Source organism: Vigna angularis, chromosome 6, assembly GCF_016808095.1.
Source record: "Vigna angularis cultivar LongXiaoDou No.4 chromosome 6, ASM1680809v1, whole genome shotgun sequence".
NCBI classification, from domain to species: Eukaryota; Viridiplantae; Streptophyta; class Magnoliopsida; order Fabales; family Fabaceae; genus Vigna; species Vigna angularis.
This window is the reverse complement of record NC_068975.1, coordinates 473300-494669: the sequence shown is the minus strand read 5'-3', so window position 1 is coordinate 494669 and position 21370 is coordinate 473300. Positions and strand designations below refer to the sequence as shown.

General features: G+C 40.1%; 1 pseudogene; it reads right to left on the bottom strand.

The window, feature by feature from the left end:
* Window positions 1-9618: 9618 nt before the first annotated feature.
* On the bottom strand, window positions 9619-16778 carry LOC128197395 (uncharacterized; annotated as a pseudogene).
* Between the last annotated feature and the right edge of the window lie 4592 nt (window positions 16779-21370).

Genomic DNA, 21370 nt, shown 5'->3' with positions numbered 1-21370 from the left:
AATCGTGCCTCCATGCTAAAATGCTCTAATGTTGTTATAAGTTCTCGAAACTCTAGTGAAAGTTTTCGCCCAACACCAAGTTCTTAAAGCTACAAGCACAAGGGTTAGACAACCCTAGAACGCACTTATCACTAGGGTGGGCAAAGTGCTTATATTGATGCAAAGATGGATAGGCATCAGTGTAATGGTCACTAGAAGGGAAAATACCACATAAACTTGCAATAGTTGCAAACTTCGGATTTTGATTCCCAACCAGCTGAGTTACCAGATTGACAAGAGCTTGAAGCTTGCTCTCTATCTTTCTATCTGCAAATAAGGAACCAGCACCGACATCATGAACTCCCCTAACAATAATAGCATTGTTCCTTGCGCTAAACTATTGGGAGTTAGAAGCCATTTTCTCAATCAAATGTCTAGCTTCAGTAGGTGTCATGTCACCAAGGGATCCACCACTAGTAATGTCTATCATACTCCTCTCCATGTTGGTTAGACCTTCATAGAAGTATTGGAGAAGGAGTTGCTCAAAGATCTGGTGGTGTGGGCACCTTGCACAAAGCTTCTTTAATCTTTCCTAGTATTTATATAAGCTTTCACCACCGAGCTGCCTAATTCTAGATATATCTTTCCTTATGGCCATGGTCCTAGATGCTGGGAAGAACTTCTCAAAAAAAATCTTTTCAAATCATCCCAACTGGTGATAGACCTGAGCGCTAACAAATCACTTGTCATGCCCTCTAAAGAATGCGGGAATGCCTTCAAGAAGATGTGATTTTCAAGAACATCATGAGGCTTCATCGTTGAACAAACAATATGGAACTCCTTCAGATGTTTATGTGGACATTCACTTGCAAGACCATGAAACTTGGGCAACAAATGGATCAATCCAACCTTGAGAACATATGGCACGTCCTCATTAGGATATTGAATGCACAAGCTTTCATAGGTGAAATCAGGTGCAACCATCTCCCTAAGAGTCCTCTCGCGAGGTGGAGGTTGGGTCATATTATTCTCAGTAGTATGATGAAAAACAGATTCAATATTATTTCCAAATGTAGCAGATGTAGAATGTACAAAATAAGGAACACTGAATGCAGAAGAAGAATGCTAAGACTCTAATGGTATGGACTCAATTGGTGGGACTGACTCTAAAGACAAATTCTAGAATGCCTAGATAACCTATGAAAATTCCTATCAATTTCAGGATCAAAGGGTGGTAGTTGCCCAAGATTGCCCCAAGTCATGGAGTAAGTCAACTCATATCAGGAAAAGTCAACATAGTGAAACATAGGGGGGGGGAGGGGGGGGGTAAAGAGCAAGGATTTGCAAACCACATCAGAATAGGCTGAAAATTTGTGACAAACACCTAAAACTCATAAAAAGATAGCACAAAAATTTCAAAGAAAAATTCAAAGTGCCACTATGTTAACCAACATAGGAAAGTGGGAAAAAAGGTAAAAATAAAACTTCAAAAATAGAAAAGAAAATAAATGGCCTCTTTTTGGAACTAGAGGCATGGGCTCTTGGATTTGCCAGGAGGGTTGGATAACTCGCATTTTCTACCCAAAAAGCACATATGATACGTCCAATTCTGACATCGTGAGCAAAAGTTATGTTGTCGCAAAGTTCGAGCTCACCCGTTTGTCACAAAACAAAATCTGGACAACTGGTAGTGCTTCTAGGATTTTTCTATGAAAATATGGAGTAAAAGAAGTGAGCACACAAAATTTCAACAAAAAATAAGCCCCCTAGATATTAAAACCAAAAATGCCAATTTATTAGACAAAAGTTGACATTGTTCACTCACTGACTTAGTGTCGCTCAACGCCCACTGACCAGTGTTCCTTAGCGCCAACTACACAACACATATAGAACACATAACACACATTACACAAAACCAAAATTGAATCGTTGGTCCCCGGCAATGGTGCCAAATTTGATCGAGGTCATACCTAAATTAAATTAATGTGCAATATAAGCTAGGAGAATGACCCCTAGGTCATCTCTCAAGGACCAAATGTGGTTCAAGCAATAGGTCAAACACATGGTGAAATGAACTAATTAACGCACAATTTGAACGCAGATTTAAATACAGATTAAAGATAGGTTGGTGTTAGCTAGATTGCAGTTGTTTCCAATCACAAGATATCCAATCCTATGACCCTTAATCCAACACGAACTAAACAACTAAGCGAAGTCTAAAACGGTCTTCATAAAATGCGAATTAAGCAAAAGCACTTACACAGATTCACCAGTTTTGCACAAACACAGTAATCAACTAAGCAAAGATTATCATGCTCAAATTAGAAAACTAAGCGAGGACCAATTGCACATAACAGATTGCATATATGCAGGGCATACAAAACAGAATCACTATTAGGCTCTAATAATCTCAAGGAAACCTTTGCAACCTCACTAATCACCAACCCAAAAAATTAAACTTCCATTAACATGAATGGAAATGGCAAAACACAGTTGAAATAGTGTTGGAACGAAATGACACCTAGAAACAAAAATCCAATGCATCAAAAATGCAACCCAATCTAAAAAAACGCAACCCCAATGGAAAACGAAATGAAACAGAATTGAAACGCAATGGAAAGGAACTCAAAACAAATTGGGAAAGCTTAAAACGAAATTGTTGTGCATGGAATTGAAAGTGAAAAAACTAAATTCCAAGATAAAGAGAGGAAACAAAATTGGAAAATTGAAATTATATTACTCGAATTGAAAGTGCATTGAAATGTAATTGAAAACCTAAAGCCCCAAAATAGGGGAGCTCTCCCTTGCTATCCAAAAGGTCAAGAAAATGTAAAATGAAAGAGTGAGAGACGTTTTGCCCCTTTGGGTCCTAAAACCCTAACCCAAGGTCAGCCCACAAATTGGGCGTTTTGTATTTTGACCCAAAATGGCCCAATGGTCCAAATTTGTGCAAAAATACATTAAAAACGAATTTACAATTAAATTAAATTTAAAATGCCTATGTGGAGAGTGGTTGTTGACATTCTTGTCCTCTTGAAGTCCCAAAATAATATTCCAATCAATTCCCTGTAATTAATAATGGAAATAATTAGCTTGAGATAACTCAAATTAATTAAAATAAGAATTATTGATCAAATTAAGTTCAAATATCAAAACTGAGGAAATATTGGACAATTAAGCACAATTCTCTAATGAAATGTAGTACAATAAGCTAAGTGAAGGGGATGGTGAAAGATGAAGGGTGTGAATATGACATTGCATAGATGGATCAGTGGGTGAAGGAAGAAGAGTTCTCAATATGGTAGTGATTAAGTGAAAAGAAGATTAAGGTTAAATAAAAAATTGATGGTAATAGAGGATAAGCGAGAGTCATTATGAGCAGTGCCTGTTTGTGAAGCATGGTGGAAGATGATGAATTTGAAATGGTGTCTTTATAATGTGCAATTTTGGTTTTATGTGTAGTGTCGTGTGTGTTTGATAATGGGTGAAACAATAAAACACAAGTTACTTTTTATGTCGATTATTTTTACAATCTGCATTAAAATTTACACTTTCTATGCCCATTCGATGCCCTCCCGTCATAGAAAGTAACTTTATATTACAAACATGACAAACTTTTTTATGTCGAAGCAGACTTTCTATAGCGCGTCCAGAACCAACAAAGAATGTGGACTTTCTACGGCAGGTCCAAAATTGACATAGAAATAAAATTTTCTATATCAGTTATATCTATGACGGGTCCAAAACTAGCATAAAAAACTCTTTTTAGGTGACATAACAAGTCTTCTCTGTTGAAAGGGGTGTCTTTCAAGATCTTCAAACCAAGTAAAGTGGTATGTTTTTTGTGATGATAGTTGATGTTCCTTCTTAATAATGGTAGTTGATGTTCTTAATTGGATGAATAGGTTGAAACAATAGGTTATATTAGGTTACATTCCATGTAAAATAAGTTCTTTGTTGTTTAGAATGGTTTATCTAAGTTATAAGGACTAAATATGTATGAATACGTGTCGCAACCGGAATCGCGACGGGACGACGATCCAAAAAAAACGGGTTTCGAAAAGAGATTTTGGAGTCGCCACCATAGTTATATTCTGGAAAACTACGGAAAAACCATAAAATGATAAGACACGGTCCGCGAAAACCAGATTCTGGGTTCGAGAGTCGGTTACGCGTAGGGAAGGTGTTAGCACCCTACAACGCCTGCCCTAAGGCAGTACCTTTAACTAAATACACGAATATGATGTGGTTTTCAAAATGTTTAACTATCCCTAAAACAAAATTCTAAATAAACAAAATATATTTTTTAGTTTTGTGGGCCCGACAAGGATTGACCTTGCTCCTACGTATTCTCATTCAAAATGAGAAATCAGGGTTACGTAGTTCTAGCTAAAAGATTGTTTGTTGTTTGAAACCAGTTGTTTTTAATTTTTGCGGATTTTATGTTTTTTTTTAATATTTTCGAGAAAAAGAAAGGTAACGAATACTAGGCCGACGCGAACGGTCGCATGAGTACTCATACCTTTAAAATGATATTTAAATATTTTTAATTATTTTTTAAAATATAGATAACGATATTAAACACTAGGACGATGCGAACGATCACACGAGTACTCATACCGTTATCTACTTATTTAGGAAGACTTGAGAGTATTGAGTGCTAGGCTGATGCGGACGATCGCACGAGCACTCATACCCTCGTTTAATATTATATAAATAAGAGAGAAAGGTATTGAACACTAGGACGATGTGAGCGATCACACGAGTGTTCAACCTTTAAAACATATTTTTGGAAATTTTATTTAAGAAAAGAAGAAAAGGTTTTTATCACAAGGACGACGCGAGCGGTCACACGTGTGCTTAAACCTTTAAAACATATTTTTGAAATTTTACTTAAGAAAAGAAGAAAAGGTTTTTAGCACAAGGACGACGCGAGCGGTCACACGTGTACTTAAACCTTTAAAACGTATTTTTGAAATTTTACTTAAGACAAGAAGAAAAGGTTTTTAGCACAAGGACGACGCGAGCGGTCACACGTGCGCTTAAACCCTTAAAAATATTTTTGTAATATTATTTAAAGAAAAAGAAAAAGTTTTTAGCACAAGGACGACGCGAGCGGTCACACGTGCGCTTAAACCTTTAAATATTTTTTGTACATTATTTAAACTATAAATATTGTATTATTAAAAATACATAAATAGAATAAAATAAGACAATAAAATAAAATAAACAAAAAAAAAAGAAATGGGAGAGGTTGAACGAACGCTGGGAAGAGATTCAGAATAACGAGCGCTCGTTAGGTAAAGAACGAACGTTCGTTGGGGCAGAGGACGAACGTCCATTGGGGAACATAACGGACGGACGTTTAGAAATGTGAGCTGAATGACGAGCGTTCGTCCAGAGATATGACGAACGGACGTTGAGAACGAAGGCTCAATAACGAACGCTCGTTGAAGGCATGGCGAACGGACGTTGAGAAATTGAGGCTGAGTAACGAGCGTTCATTGGTTCGGAAACGAACGCTCGTTCGTTTGGATAACGAGCGCTCTTCAGGGAGAAGATTTGAACGAACGGTCAAGAAGGCTTAAGGTAACAAGCGTTCGCTCGTTTGGTGAGAATGTTGAACGAATGGTCAAAAAGGCTTAAGGATAACGAGCGTTCGCTCGTTTGGATAACGAGCGCTCGTTCGTTTGGAATGTTGAACGAACGGTCAAAAAGGCTTAAGGTTAACGAGCGCTCGCTCGTTTAGATAACGAGCGCTCGTTCGTTTGGAATGTTGAATGAACGGTCAAAAAGGCTGAATGTTCCCAGACGTACGCCCATTTCTGGGCTTGGTCCAGACGAATGCTCTCTAACCTAGAATTTTCTAGGGGTTCAGGAGGTTCATCCTCATTCCCCATTCCCCAGCTCACGCCTCCTAAAGACACAAGGTCTCCTGCTCTGCACCATGATATCACTGCCACCTCTGCCAGAGCCGGTCACCGTCGCTTCAACCAGATCACGCCTTGGACTCACCGGCGACCACTCGGGCTACCAGAACCACCGCCAGCCATGACGCCACCGTTTCCAATCTTCTTTCTTCGAAAATCAGCAATTCTCGGTGAGGGTTTTCTTCAGCCTTCATCTCCGATCCATTCGCCATCATCACCCATCAACATCAACTTCACCATTGCTAAAACCTCTGCGACAACACAACCACTATCACGATAATGTCCTTATGCCTACCCTCGTCTACCTCTTCAGTCACCTCCACGGCCACCGGATTCCTTCTCAACAGTTCCAGGCCTCCGGGATTCAACGCCATCGCGCCACTAACCTCACCGGTGCCACCAACACTACTCTTCTTCTTCCCCATTCGAGGATTTTCTCGAATGCCGAAAGCCCTCCGCAACACCATTTTTCCTTCTCGGCCTCCCCTAATTTTTTATTATTTTCTGATTGGTTTAATGTTGATTGATTTCCGTCTATTCGGTATTGGAAACGATGAGTGCAGTGTGCATATGAGCATGAGTGGGATAGATCATCCTGATAATGGTGCATGGGCTGATGGGATAGGGGTGAATGGAGCTTATGCAGTAAGCATACATGATGAGTCTGGATGCACAGGTGAAACAGAGACTTACCTATAGTTATGGCTGCTGCTATCGCTCTGTATCCGGTGACCTTCTCTAGCCTTTTGTTTTCTCTGCCTGTGCCAATCTGGATGATGATTCCCCAATGATGGATCTTCCTTGTGTGCCCCTTTTCCACGTTTTTCTCCCTCTCATCCAACAAAATCCTCCCCCAAAATCTTGGAAAAATATTCCCCTGTAACAACCTGGTCTCCCCTGCTGAGACACGCCTCCCACGTACCTCTTTTCCACGTTTTTTGTTTGTTTGTTTTTTACTTTATTTTATTTTTATTTTATTATTTTTTTCAATTTTATTTTTAATTATTTTTAATTTTAATTTTATTTTTCAATTTTTTTAACTATTTTATTTAATTAACTTTATTAAAACAAATTGAAAATAAGAAATAAAATAGAAATTGAATTAAAAGCAAATATCTAGATACATAAAAAAAATAAAATAAAAAGATAAAATAAAAGAAAAATAATAAAAACACATTTTTTCAACCCGGACAAAATTAGGTGTTGACAGCTGCCCCTCTTTACTTAGATATTACTAAATAATATGAAAAATTAATCTTTTCGTATTATTTAAGTAAAGCTAAGTAAAGATAAAGACACTAATTTTGTCCGGGTTTCAATCATGAAAGAAAACGAACAAAACAATTCAAGTCACGATGCCAAATGACCAATGTCAAGTAATAACAAAAAAACTAAAACCTGGATTTGACCATTGCCTCGCAGAGGGCCAAACTCACAGAACAGAAATTTGAACCCGACCATTGCCATGCAGAGGGTCGATAATAGAAAATTAAAACCTGGATTTGACCATTGCCTCGCAGAGGGCCAAACTCACAGAACAGAAATTTAAACCCGACCATTGCCATGAAGAGGGTCGATAACAGAAAATTAAAACCTGGATTTGACCATTGCCTCGCAGAGGGCCAAATTCACAGAACAGAAATTTAAACCCGACCATTGCCATGCAAAGGGTCGATAACAGAAAATTAAAACCTGGATTTGACCATTGCCTCGCAGAGGGCCAAACTCACAGAACAGAAATTTAAATCCGACCATTGCCATGCAGAGGGTCGATAACAGAAAATTAAAACCTGGATTTGACCATTGCCTCGCAGAGGGCCAAATTCACAGAACAGAAATTTAAACCCGACCATTGCCATGCAAAGGGTCGATAACAGAAAATTAAAACCTGGATTTGACCATTGCCTCGCAGAGGGCCAAACTCACAGAACAGAAATTTAAATCCGACCATTGCCATGCAGAGGGCCGATAACAAAAAACTAAAACCTGACTTGCAGCTTTGAAAAGTTGATAAATGCCGAGTAAAACATGAAGATTTTGCAAACAATTTTCCTCGCTTCCTCTGAGATGATGTTATGTCATGATTATGCATGGATGCATAGACACATGAGACCTTCATTTTTTCATTCATTTTTTTTTTTTTTTTTTGAAAATTCCATGCTTGGAATCCATTGTTAATATTGTCATCAAACACAATGTATGTTCAAAACGCATTCCTTAAAAACAACGTTGATAGGTATAGAACCCTTTAATGAGCAGGAAGAAAGTGTAACCCCGAGTTAAAATTCTTTTTATCGCTTTTTGCAATCCAAATTAACTTGAACCCTGTATGATGTGGGAGGATGGTTATGAAAAACAAATGAATAATGATTTTCTGTGAGCAAAAATTAACGTATGTGTGTCCCTCATTTGGGGGAAAGTGCTATTAACATGTTGTGCTCCCATACTGCCCCAATTTTGCACAATGGAAAAGCGAAAAGATTTGGGTATGAAGGATCCCCCAAATTGGATGATCGTCGATTGACAGGGAGACCTCTCTTTTTTTTTTTTTTTTTTTTGAAAATAACACTGAATTGTGTCATTCACCACATTATTCTGTTTCAAAGTTAAATTCCTGAGAAAGATTAAGACCAACAGCCTTCAGTCAGCGTGGACTTTTATGGGCTTGTACCGTGGCTAAAGGTCAAAGGGTTTTGAAAGAAAGGATAACAAAGGCCCAAATAAGTGTTTGACGGTTAAAGTTTTTAAACAAGAATCATTTGCAAGGTGTCCCGTCAACTGTCTTTAGGGATTTGAACTTCAAGCATATTTATCGTTGTTTTTTTTTTCTTTCCCTTTTGATCATTCTTTTCGTTGCCCCTGTTATGGTCCTTTTATGATACTTTCCTTTTCATTCATTTTTTCTCAACTTTGGATGCTTATGATGTACCCTTTCAAATTGACGTCAACATGCTAATGATTCTTGTCTAGGGTGATGAAAACAATTACGAATTTTGGCTCAAAAAGGGGTGCAATTGGATGAACTGCTTTTGACGATTGGATAACGAAAAATGGCCACACGTCACTCCGAATCTTGTTTGTCTGACTTTCTCTTGAATTTAAACCTGAAACGGAACTATGTAGTGCCTGACACATCAACTTCATTTTTCCTTTATTTTCTCCTTCCTTCTTCTTTTTTTTTTTTTTATATATATATATCTCCCTAATCAACGGATTATCGGTGATATGTAACATGATGAAAACTGCCCCACTATTAGGCGTATGGCGAAATCCTTCTTCTTACGGGAAACGAAAAAAATAGGGTTCAAGTAATGTGAATGCAGATGCTTTATCAAGAAAAGACCACCGGTTACACCCAAAACCTTGAATCAGGAAAGGACTCACCAACGGTATTTTTTCAAAACTTTTTTTTTCGAAAATACTATGTCCTTGACAACTTTATTAACAACAAACTCAACATGTGACCCTCTTTTTTTCGTTTTCCTTTTTCGACATCCTCCAGGACCGAGCTCACCATTTTGATATACCTGTGATGCTTTTATCAACAAGCTCTTATTTATTTTCATTTTCATTTTTCAGATGGAATGCAAACAACCAAAATATGAATGAATTCGCATGAACTTCATTTATTAAAAAAAAAACACAGAGTACAATAATCTTTAACGATAATATCAACATCCCTTTAATGGCAACCACTATCACGGAATCATCATGCGTAAAACTTTTTTACTGCATCAGAATTAATTGGCAATGGTAACTCCTCTCCGTCCATTCTCGTGAGAATTAGTGCCCCACCAGAAAATGCTTTCTTCACTACAAATGGCCCTTCATAATTTGGAGTCCATTTGCCTCTATGATCTTTTTGTATAGGTAGGATCTTCTTCAACACCAACTCACCTTCATGAAATTCTCTTGGGTGTACCTTTTTGTCAAATGCCTTCTTCATTCTTCTTTGGTACAATTGTCCATGGCATACTGCCGTTAATCTTTTTTCATCAATGAGATTGAGCTGGTCGAAACGAGCTTGGACCCACTCAGCCTCTTCTAATTGGGTTTCCATTAAAACTCGTAAGGACGGAATTTCCACTTCAAACGGAAGTACTGCTTCCATTCCATATACAAGCGAGAAAGGCGTTGCCCCAGTCGATGTTCGTACCGAAGTGCGATAACCATGTAAAGCAAAAGGAAGCATTTCATGCCAATCCTTATATGTGACCACCATCTTCTGCACAATCTTCTTGATATTTTTGTTAGCAGCCTCTACTGCCCCATTCATCTTTGGACGATAAGGAGAAGAATTAAGATGATGAATTTTGAACTCCTCACATAACTCTGTCATCATCTGGTTGTTCAAGTTAGTGGCATTATCGGTGATGATCCTATTAGGGAGCCCGTATCTGCAAATCAACTCCTTTTTTATGAACTTGGTCACTACCTTTCTAGTCACATTAGCATAAGAAGCAGCCTCAACCCACTTGGTGAAGTAGTCGATTGCGACTAATATGAAACGGTGTCCATTTGACGCCTTTGGCTCTATAGCTCCGATGACATCTATTCCCCACATCGAAAAGGGCCATGGTGCAGACAACACGTTCAAGGTCGTGGGTGGCATATTGATATTAGTTGCGTACACCTGGCATTTCTCACACTTTCTCACATGTGTACAACAATCATTTTCCATAGTCAACCAAAAATACCCCGCTCTCAGTATCTTCCTGGCCATTGAGTGCCCATTCATGTGCGTGCCAAATGTACCCTCATGCACTTCTTTTAGTATCAGCTCGGCTTCTTTTGCATCTACGCATCTGAGGAGAACCATGTCATGATTCCTCTTATATAGAATATCCCCACTCAAAATGAAACTGCCAACCAACCTCCTTAACGCCCTTTTATCGTTTTCGGATGCCTTCTCTGGATATTCTCGAGTCTTAAGATAATGCTTGATATCAAAGTACCAAGGTTTACCATCTACTTCCTCCTCGATGAAATGACAATACACTGGCCCCGCATGACTCTTCATTTCAATCATTGGCAATTCTGCATCTTGATCAACTTCAAACATCGACGACAAGGTAGCCAACGCGTCTGCTAATTGATTATCTTCTCGCGGTATATGATTAAACGTGATGGAATCGAAATACTCAATTAATCCCCTGATGTAAGCTTGGTATGGAATTAATTTAGTATCCCTAGTCTCCCATTCTCCCTTCAATTGATGGATAACCAAAGCTGAATCTCCGTATACATCCAGAATTTTTGCTTTAGACTCTATTGCTGCTCGAATACCCATAGCACAGGCTTCGTATTCTGCGATATTATTTGTGCAATTAAAACACAACCTTGCCGTCATTGGAATGTATTGATTCTTAGGAGAGATAAGCACTGCCCCTATTCCATGCCCCATTACATTCGATGCCCCATCGAATAACACCGTCCAGGCATTTTCATTTTTGTCATCTCTGCTCTCAGCAAATAAAGCCATGATATCTTCATCAGGAAACTCAGGTTGCATCGGCTGATAATCACTAATGGGTTGATGGGCTAAAAATTCTGCTAAAGAGCTACCCTTGATAGATTTCTGAGTAACATATACAATGTCGTACTCCGATAATAGCATCTGCCATCGAGCTATCCTTCCAGTGAGAGCGAGCTTTTCGAATATGTACTTGATAGGATCCATTTTAGATATCAACCAAGTAGAGTGACTCAACATATATTGCCTTAAACGATGAGCATCCCACGCTAGTGCACAACAAGTTCCCTCTAACGACGAATATCGTTGTTCGCAATCTGTGAACCTCTTGCTCAAGTAATATATGGAATGCTCTCTTTTCCCGTCTTCATCATGCTGACCCAATACACAACCCATTGAATTATCCAGTACGGTCAAATACAAAATGAGCGGTCTTCCTGGCATAGGTGGACGCAATACAGGAGGGTCCTGCAGGTATTGTTTGATCTTTTCGAAAGCAACTTGACAATCTTCATTCCAGACTACAGCCTGATTTTTTCGTAGCAACTTGAACATTGGTTCACAAGTAGCAGTTAATTGGGAGATGAACCTAGCAATGTAGTTCAGCCTTCCCAGAAAACCTCGAACCTCTTTTTCTGTTCTGGGCGCAGGCATTTCCGTTATCGCTCTTACTTTGTCAGGATCAACTTCTACCCCTCTTTGGCTGACAATAAAGCCCAACAATTTTCCAGACTTTACTCCAAACGTGCATTTGGTGGGATTTAACCTGAGTTTGTATTTTCTCAGTCTCTCAAATAATTTCCTTAGATTGAAAATATGCTCCTCTTCTGACTCCGACTTTGCAATCATGTCATCCACATAAACTTCAATTTCCTTATGCATCATATCATGAAAGAGTGTCACCATTGCCCTTTGGTATGTTGCCCGAGCATTCTTGAGTCCAAAAGACATCACCTTATAACAGAATGTTCCCCATAACGTGATAAAGGTCGTTTTTTCCATATCTTCCGATGCCATTTTAATTTGATTATACCCCGAGAATCCGTTCATGAACGAAAATAACGAAAATTTGGCCGTATTATCAACCAGAGTATCGATGTGTGGTAACGGGAAATTATCTTTCGGACTTGCACGATTTAAATCACGATAGTCAACACACATTCGAACCTTCCCATCCTTCTTAGGCACTGGTACAACATTCGCTACCCATTGTGGGTATCTTGCCACAGCCAAAAATCCTGCGTCAAATTGCTTTTGGACCTCTTCTTTAATTTTTAAGGACATTTCCGGCTTCATTCTTCTCAGTTTTTGCTTGACTGGAGGGCATTCCGGCTTGAGTGGGAGCCTATGCTGCACAATATCGGTATCTAGACCCGGCATGTCATTGTAAGACCACGCGAACACATCTTTAAATTCCTTCAACAGTACGCGCAATCTTTCCCTCACTTCCGTTTTCATACCAGTACCGATTTTCACCTCCTTTATCTCATCCTTCTCTCCCAAGTTGAGTATTTCAATTTCCTCCTGATGGGGTTTAATCTCCTTAGATTCTTGTTCCACTAATCTCAACAATTCTGGAGAGGGTTCCACATCATCTTCGAAATCATCTTCCGTATTATTGATAGGGTGCTCAAAATTAGGAACATTGATATCGTTATTTTCAAAACAATCATTGTCACATCTGCATCATTTAAATTTATGAAAAAGTATAAATAAATAAGATAAACAAAGAAAAATGCCAAATGATGATGAAATGCATCTTTATTATCACGCTGAGTGAAAAGTAAAAAAGAATCAATCCGCAAAATCTCAGTTCTAAAGCCCCAATCGAAACTATAATCTTAATTAAAACTATTACATTTTGTTCACATTAAGCATCACAGGTAAATCCAGTGTTTCCCAATTGTTGAGTTGAGTATCAGGGGAGCAAGCCCACACAAAGCTCAAACTTTGAGTCCTTTCTTCATCCTCCACAGCTGCTATCTGGCCAGTGTTGATCCACCCTGCACTGCGGAAGCTTTCCTTGATGTCAACAATGTGAATTTTGCTCTCTTTGGGCCCTCGTCTTTCTGCACGGGCCAAACTGCGTTCCTTTCTTTCTTCAATCATCCTTTTCCTGTCTTCCTTGGTAGGTTTGTACCCCAAGCCATATCTGTTCTTGTTTTCAACGATTTCTATAGGGAATGCTCGCCCCTGCCGATATTTGCCCAAACCTTCCCCATATACATAGCCCCCTTTTATCATAATCTTGGCCATCATAATAGAAGCACATGATAGATGAGGATTTACTGGAAACGGTTCCACACAAGCATTTCCCACAATCTCCAACGACTGGAAGGCTGTCTCGAGAGCTTCTTCAGCCGCCTCGATGTAGCGTGTGGATGATGGCCCACTCACAAGAAGATCTTCTTCTCCTGATACTATCACCAGCTTATCTCCCATCACATACTTCAACTTCTGGTGTAGTGTAGAAGGCACGACTCCAGCCGAATGAATCCATGGGCGCCCCAACAGACAACTATAAGCTGGCAGGATATCCATAACCTGGAACGTTATTTGAAAGACACAAGGGCCAAATTGCATTGGTAAATCCACCTCTCCCATCACCTCACGTTTGCTACCATCAAACGCCCTCACAATCATTGAACTCGGCCTCATATGCATTCCTTCGCAAGGTAGCTTTTCCAAGGTTGCTTTCGGCATGACATTCAAAGAGGACCCATTGTCCACTAAAACACGCGCTACAACATGATCCAAGCATTTCACAGAGACGTGAAGAGCCTTGTTATGCCCTCTTCCTTCAGCAGGTATCTCTTCATCCGTAAAGGTGAGATAATTATTAGCAACAATATTGCCAACAATACCCTCGAATTTATTCAACGAAATACCTTGCTCCACGTGAGCCTCACTGAGTATCTTCATTAGCAACTTTCTGTGTGATGCCGAATGCATGAGCAAGTCTAACAAGGATATACGAGCAGGCATACGGTTTAACTGTTCCACCACCTTATATTCACTTTGTTGTATGAATTTTAAAAATTCACAAGCCTCCTCTTCAGAAACTTCTCTCCTCTCTTCCTTGTCGGGGATCTCCTCTGTCTGTGCACCCTTTCCCTTTAAGAATTCTTTTGCCTTCGCAGCCATCGTTGTTTCCTTATCATTGACTCTTTCTTGTGCCAACTCTGGTGATGTGAAAATTCGACAACTCCTAGTCATTCCACCTATCCCTGATATGTTTTTGACGACAGGGTCAACGCTTTGTGCTTCGCTTGACGCATGTGTCCCATATCTCCATGGGACGGCTTTTTCATTCTTGTAAGGAAAAGGAGCTGGTACACGGATAACAACGGGCGACCTTCCTTGAGTTGGTGGGATAGAGGTAGTCTTAGTGAAACGAATCACCAATGGTTCTGGTAAAATCATGCCGGATTCATCACCAGTTTGTGCAAATACATTTCCCTCCTCCTTCTTGTAGCATACCTGCATCAGGCCACGATCTAACAAGTCTTGCAGAATTTCTTCAAACTTAACACACTCCTCAATAGAGTGCTCAGCATCTGGGTGGAGCGCGCATGCTATACTCTCATCATAATCACCCTTCAAGATACCCACTTTCAGCAACGCCTCCAAAATAAACCTCCTAGAGCTCCTGACTTCTTTCACATTCCTCACCAGCTCATGCTCTTTCACTTCGACAGCATTCATCGAAGCACTTCCATGCCCAGATAAAGGATTGGCCTCAATATTAGGCTTATCCTCTTGGAACTTTAACCACCCAGAATCAATTAGAGTCTGCACTTTATGCTTGAAAGCCAGACACCTCTCAGTGGAATGACCAGCGGCCCCTCCATGATAACTACACTTTGCATCTGCATCATAACCTCTTGGGTATGGAGGCTGCAAAGGCTTCAGGGGACAAACGACAACCAGACCTTGTTTGATAAGATGAGGCAATAATTCCGTATAAGTAGTAGGAATTGGGGTAAAATTAACATAATTTCTTTCTTGGTTCCTTCTTGGATAAGTATTTGGACCCACATTCATATTGGAACCTACGTTCGCCCCTCCCCTCCAATTATTCGTCGGAATGTATTGTGGTTGATAGTACCCTGGTTGCTGTTGAGGCCTAATTTGATGACCAAATGACGCATTAGCTGCATGTGGATGTTGACCCCAGTATGGTCGATAGTTATGAGTGGGAACCTGACCTCTCCACACCGGGGTTGCAGATGTTGCATGCACATCTCCTTCCTTTCTTTTTCCTGAGTTGAAGTTGGGTTTTTTGGAATGTGCAACCACCGATGAGCCATATGCAATTTTCCCATTCTTCAACCCGATCTCTATCCGCTCGCCTATCACGATGATATCGGCAAAATTTGAAGATACATTTCCCACCATATGTTCATAGAATGGTGGTTGGAGCGTATTAACAAACATTGCCACCATTTCTCTATCATACAAAGGTGGCTCAACTTGTGCAGCCAATTCCCTCCACCGCTGAGCATACTCCTTAAAAGTTTCGTTATCTTTCTTTGACATGTTTTGCAGCTGTAAACGATCTGGCGCAACATGTGTATTATATATATATATTGCTTCACAAAAGCATCAGCCAAGTCCGCCCAACAACGAATTCGAGTCGGCTCTAAATGGGTATACCAGTTTAACGCCACTCCAACCAAACTATCTTGAAAAACATGGATGAGCAGCTGCTCATCATAAGCATATGCAGCCATCTTTCTACAAAACATGGTTAGATGGCTCTTTGGGCATGTATTTCCCTTATACTTCTCAAAATCTGGCGCTTTAAACTTATGTGGTATTTTGACGCCAGGAACCAAGCTCAATCTAGAAACATCCCCAAATCCATAACTTTCATACCCCTCAACAGCCCTCAACCTTGCCTCTAGGCTCTCCAGTTTATCCTTCGCCCCATCAACATTACTAGTTACCCCCTGAGACAAAGTATATGGCGCAGCCCTTGTAGAAAAGCCCTCTCCGGTAATCACAGGTGGCACCGGGGTTACTCGTACTCCATCAGTCATGCTTGCATACATCCCTTCATTTACCATAGGTGCAGACATTACAACAGGTCCCTGAGTACTGATTGGCGGTACGTTAGCAGTGGTAGGGAAAGAGAATGAAGTCTGCTCCCCTTCTGTGTATTCTCCCACAGGTGGGGTGTAACCTGGAGGCAATCCATACATTGGGAATGAAACAGATTGGCTCCCAGCATTGAACAACGGAGGGTAATATTGAGCACTTCCCTCAACTTGCGCAGGGGTCACCCCTCCCGTAGTCTTCAGGGCTTCGAGAGCCGCCAAAATCTGGGCCATCTGATCCTTCAACTGGCTGACATCGGCCTTAATAGATTCGTGTGACTGCTCCCAATTCTCCATGACCTTCGAATTAGCTCTGGTCCTGTACGGATGTCTTGGAAAACTTGCCGTTGTTTTCTCACTTGTACTGATGATTATTTTTTATTAAATTAAATTAGATAAGGATGAAAAATGCAAAAAGAAAACATGATGCATGCTAGTGATAAGTGGAAATCACAAGATAACAATGACAATACTGATGGAAAATTAACACAAGCCGATACCAAACAAACATCCCCTATCTTTCATTTCAAGAAATTTGATCAATTACATCGTCTAAGGAACAAAACACATAACTCTGATGTACATCAATCCCGCGCCCGAGCAATGAAAGATTTCATCTCTCGCACCAACCATTTACAATGATTAATAAACAATTCTATTTCCGCTGATGAGTTACAAAAATGAGTGCTTGCTTCAGCATTCGACACCATCCTGGGGATGTCTTCAATTGCCCCGTTTGCCAAAGCAGCCAACTGAGAGAATCTTTCCTTCCAGTGCTTTACAGCCATTTCTTGTTCGGCGATGTGCTCTTCCATTCGCTTTATCAAGGCCTGATGCCTTTCTTCAAATTCTATCGACCTCCATCGCTCCTCCTGTTCCTCGATATATTCCTCCATTTGTTTTATCAGAGTTCGATGCTCTTCCTCTGCTTCTGTTAGCTTCCAACGCTCCCGATTCATATCCGCCTCAAACGACATGGCCATCTCTTTCATCTCATGCCCCGCTTTTTCTATCTGAATCTGCGCTTCTCTTAATCTCTTCAGGGCTTCTCGCTTATCTCTTTTGGCTTCTTCGTAGAGGTGCTTCCACTCCTTTCCCTCTTCTAAAGCCACCTTCTTCTCATTTACCCTCATGGATAATTCCTTACTCGCGGCAGCTAGATCCTGTTTCACTCGAAATGTGTAATCCCTCTCAGCCTTCTGGCTTTTGACAAGGTTTTCATAAGCCCGCGACTTTTCTTCATTATCATTTTTCATATCCACAAGATCATTACGCGCCCTTTGTAATTCGTTTTCCAACCTAGCATTCCTCATTTTCAATTTCTCCATCTCAACTTTTAATTGTTGCACCTCTTCACTTTCTGGAGCTTGGGATGGTCCTTCACTAACTGATTGATCCTTGATTGGCTTGAAAGGCAGCTTGACTACTTTCACTCTCTCCAGAATCCAGGTGTGATAACTAACCCTGCTATCCACTACTCCATCCCTCAAGTCCTTCTCTGCTCGAACAACATTTTCCCATGCACTTTTAACCTTTCTTAACAGTTCGATGAAATGCCCGTCTTCGTAATAAATGAATAGGGTAGCAAGGTAATCTGATGAAGGTGCCCCTTTCATGGGATGCCCAAATTGTCTTTGCACCAAAAGAGGGTTGTAATTTATACAGTACCGGGCACCTATGAGAGGCACGTTAGGAAAACTACCACAATGCTGGATAGCCAGTTTATTTCCGAGCCAAGGAAGGCGCCATTTTATACTTCTTTCGTTCAAACCAGCAAGGAATCGGGCCCAATCGTTTCCTCCTTTACCTTTAAGCCCTTGGTGTGACAAAGTCTTCGATAGACTCTTAACGTCGACCATCTCCTTAAACACACGCGCTGTCATCCATGTATACAAAGCCGGTAAACAACAAAGAATCTTCTTTCCCTTTCTCTCGTGGCAGAAACTCAAAGTCCCATAAACATCCGCAAGAACTGCTGTTACAGGATTTTCTGATCTGGTTTTACTCGCCACGAAGCCGTCTATCGCGGAATAATCCACGAATTCTTCTATTTTGGGAAACAAGACTATGCCATATATGGTGAGGGCTAATACATCCATGAAAGTTTCCCAATCCTCTTTATCAGCCAAGTGCTGTAAATACTGCTCTAGATATCCCTGTGATAACCCATGCACTTGATTCCTCATCATCATCCTGTCTTCAAGCTCCTTGGGATGTAATTTCATGATGGTAGCAATGGTGGGTATAGAGGCATGATGCTCTAAATGTTGATAGGGAGTGGTGCCATCCAGTGGCAAACCCAAGATATGCTCGAACTCCTCTATGGTTGGCGCCAACTGAAAGTCTTGAAATGTGAAACATCGAAGCGGAGAATCATAATATTGTGCCAAGGCTGTGATAGCGGGTATTTGTACTTCAACCTCCATTAAATTCAACAAATTTCCATATCTTCTCTGAAAGGTTTCTCTCTTTATAGTCTTAAGCTTTTTGCCCAAGTTTATCAGCCCGGTCAAGTTTCCAACACAGGTTCTTAGACTATACTTCTTTCTTAAATCGGAAGAATCGGTGTGTCGTGTAGCATCGGATCTTGTGTTAACATCCATCTTGTATGAAGTCAAATAGGTACCTGTGATTTCCTTTAAAATTAACATGTTACTAAATGATGTATGAATATGATCCATGAAAATAAAACAACATGACGAAACAAAGCACATGCATGGTATGAAATGTAATATCACAAAAAAAAAATGAACAGCGTGAAGGTTACAGAAGTACATATTCCTCCCATTGTGCCCTACCAAAGGTTCACTGCTTGGAGTTCAAGGTCAAGTATATGCAATCTCACAAGGATGATTCCCTGAACCTAAAGGTCAAAGGTCACTAGAGCTATGGCCCCCTTCATAGCATCTCCACAACAGTCGAGTAATCAACTAGGTGTGGAAACACATATGAAGAGAACAGACTCTAGCTGGAGTTCTCACGATAGCCAAACAGGAAGTACATCCCAGAGTGACACCGCTACACAACTCCTCTAATTCTAAGCTATGCTCAGACCCGGGTATAGGGCCCCACTCATGATATGCTAGAAGTGTGTGTGTGAAGGGAGAAAATTATGCACACCCAAACCCTCACCTGCAAAACAACCAGAAAAATTCCTAGGCAGATATAAACATATTGTCTACCCTAGGGTTCAATATTCAACAATTATTGCAGTTATTCCAAATATCAAACATAGATAGAGAAAAGAGAAAGAAAAACACATAAGCAAAACCACATCGAATTCGCGCATCTAATTAAATGGCTCGACTCTCTAAAACTCCCCAGCGGAGTCGCCATCTGTTGCAACCGGAATCGCGACGGAACGACGATCCAAAAAAAACGGGTTTCGAAAAGAGATTTTGGAGTCGCCACCATAGTTATATTCTGGAAAACTACGGAAAAACCATAAAATGATAAGACACGGTCCGCGAAAACCAGATTCTGGGTTCGGGAGTCGGTTACGCGTAGGGAAGGTGTTAGCACCCTACAACGCCTGCCCTAAGGCAGTACCTTTAACTAAATTCACGAATATGATGTGGTTTTCAAAATGTTTAACTATCCCTAAAACAAAATTCTAAATAAACAAAATATATTTTTTAGTTTTGTGGGCCCGACAAGGATTGACCTTGCTCCTACGTATTCTCATTCAAAATGAGAAATCAGGGTTACGTAGTTCTAGCTAAAAGATTGTTTGTTGTTTGAAACCAGTTGTTTTTAATTTTTGCGGATTTTATGTTTTTTTTTAATATTTTCGAGAAAAAGAAAGGTAATGAATACTAGGCCGACGCGAACGGTCGCACGAGTACTCATACCTTTAAAATGATATTTAAATATTTTTAATTATTTTTTAAAAGATAGATAACGATATTAAACACTAGGACGATGCGAACGATCACACGAGTACTCATACCGTTATCTACTTATTTAGGAAGACTTGAGAGTATTGAGTGCTAGGCTGATGCGGACGATCGCACGAGCACTCATACCCTCGTTTAATATTATATAAATAAGAGAGAAAGGTATTGAACACTAGGACGATGCGAGCGATCACACGAGTGTTCAACCTTTAAAACATATTTTTGGAAATTTTATTTAAGAAAAGAAGAAAAGGTTTTTATCACAAGGACGACGCGAGCGGTCACACGTGTGCTTAAACCTTTAAAACATATTTTTGAAATTTTACTTAAGAAAAGAAGAAAAGGTTTTTAGCACAAGGACGACGCGAGCGGTCACACGTGTACTTAAACCTTTAAAACATATTTTTGAAATTTTACTTAAGACAAGAAGAAAAGGTTTTTAGCACAAGGACGACGCGAGCGGTCACACGTGCGCTTAAACCCTTAAAAATATTTTTGTAATATTATTTAAAGAAAAAGAAAAAGTTTTTAGCACAAGGACGACGCGAGCGGTCACACGTGCGCTTAAACCTTTAAATATTTTTTGTACATTATTTAAACTATAAATATTGTATTATTAAAAATAAATAAATAGAATAAAATAAGACAATAAAATAAAATAAACAAAAAAAAAAGAAATGGGAGAGGTTGAACGAACGCTGGGAAGAGATTCAGAATAACGAGCGCTCGTTAGGTAAAGAACGAACGTTCGTTGGGGCAAAGGACGAACGTCCATTGGGGAACATAACGGACGAACGTTTAGAAATGTGAGCTGAATGACGAGCGTTCGTCCAGAGATATGACGAACGGACGTTGAGAACGAAGGCTCAATAACGAACGCTCGTTGAAGGCATGGCGAACGGACGTTGAGAAATTGAGGCTGAGTAACGAGCGTTCATTGGTTCGGAAACGAACGCTCGTTCGTTTGGATAACGAGCGCTCTTCAGGGAGAAG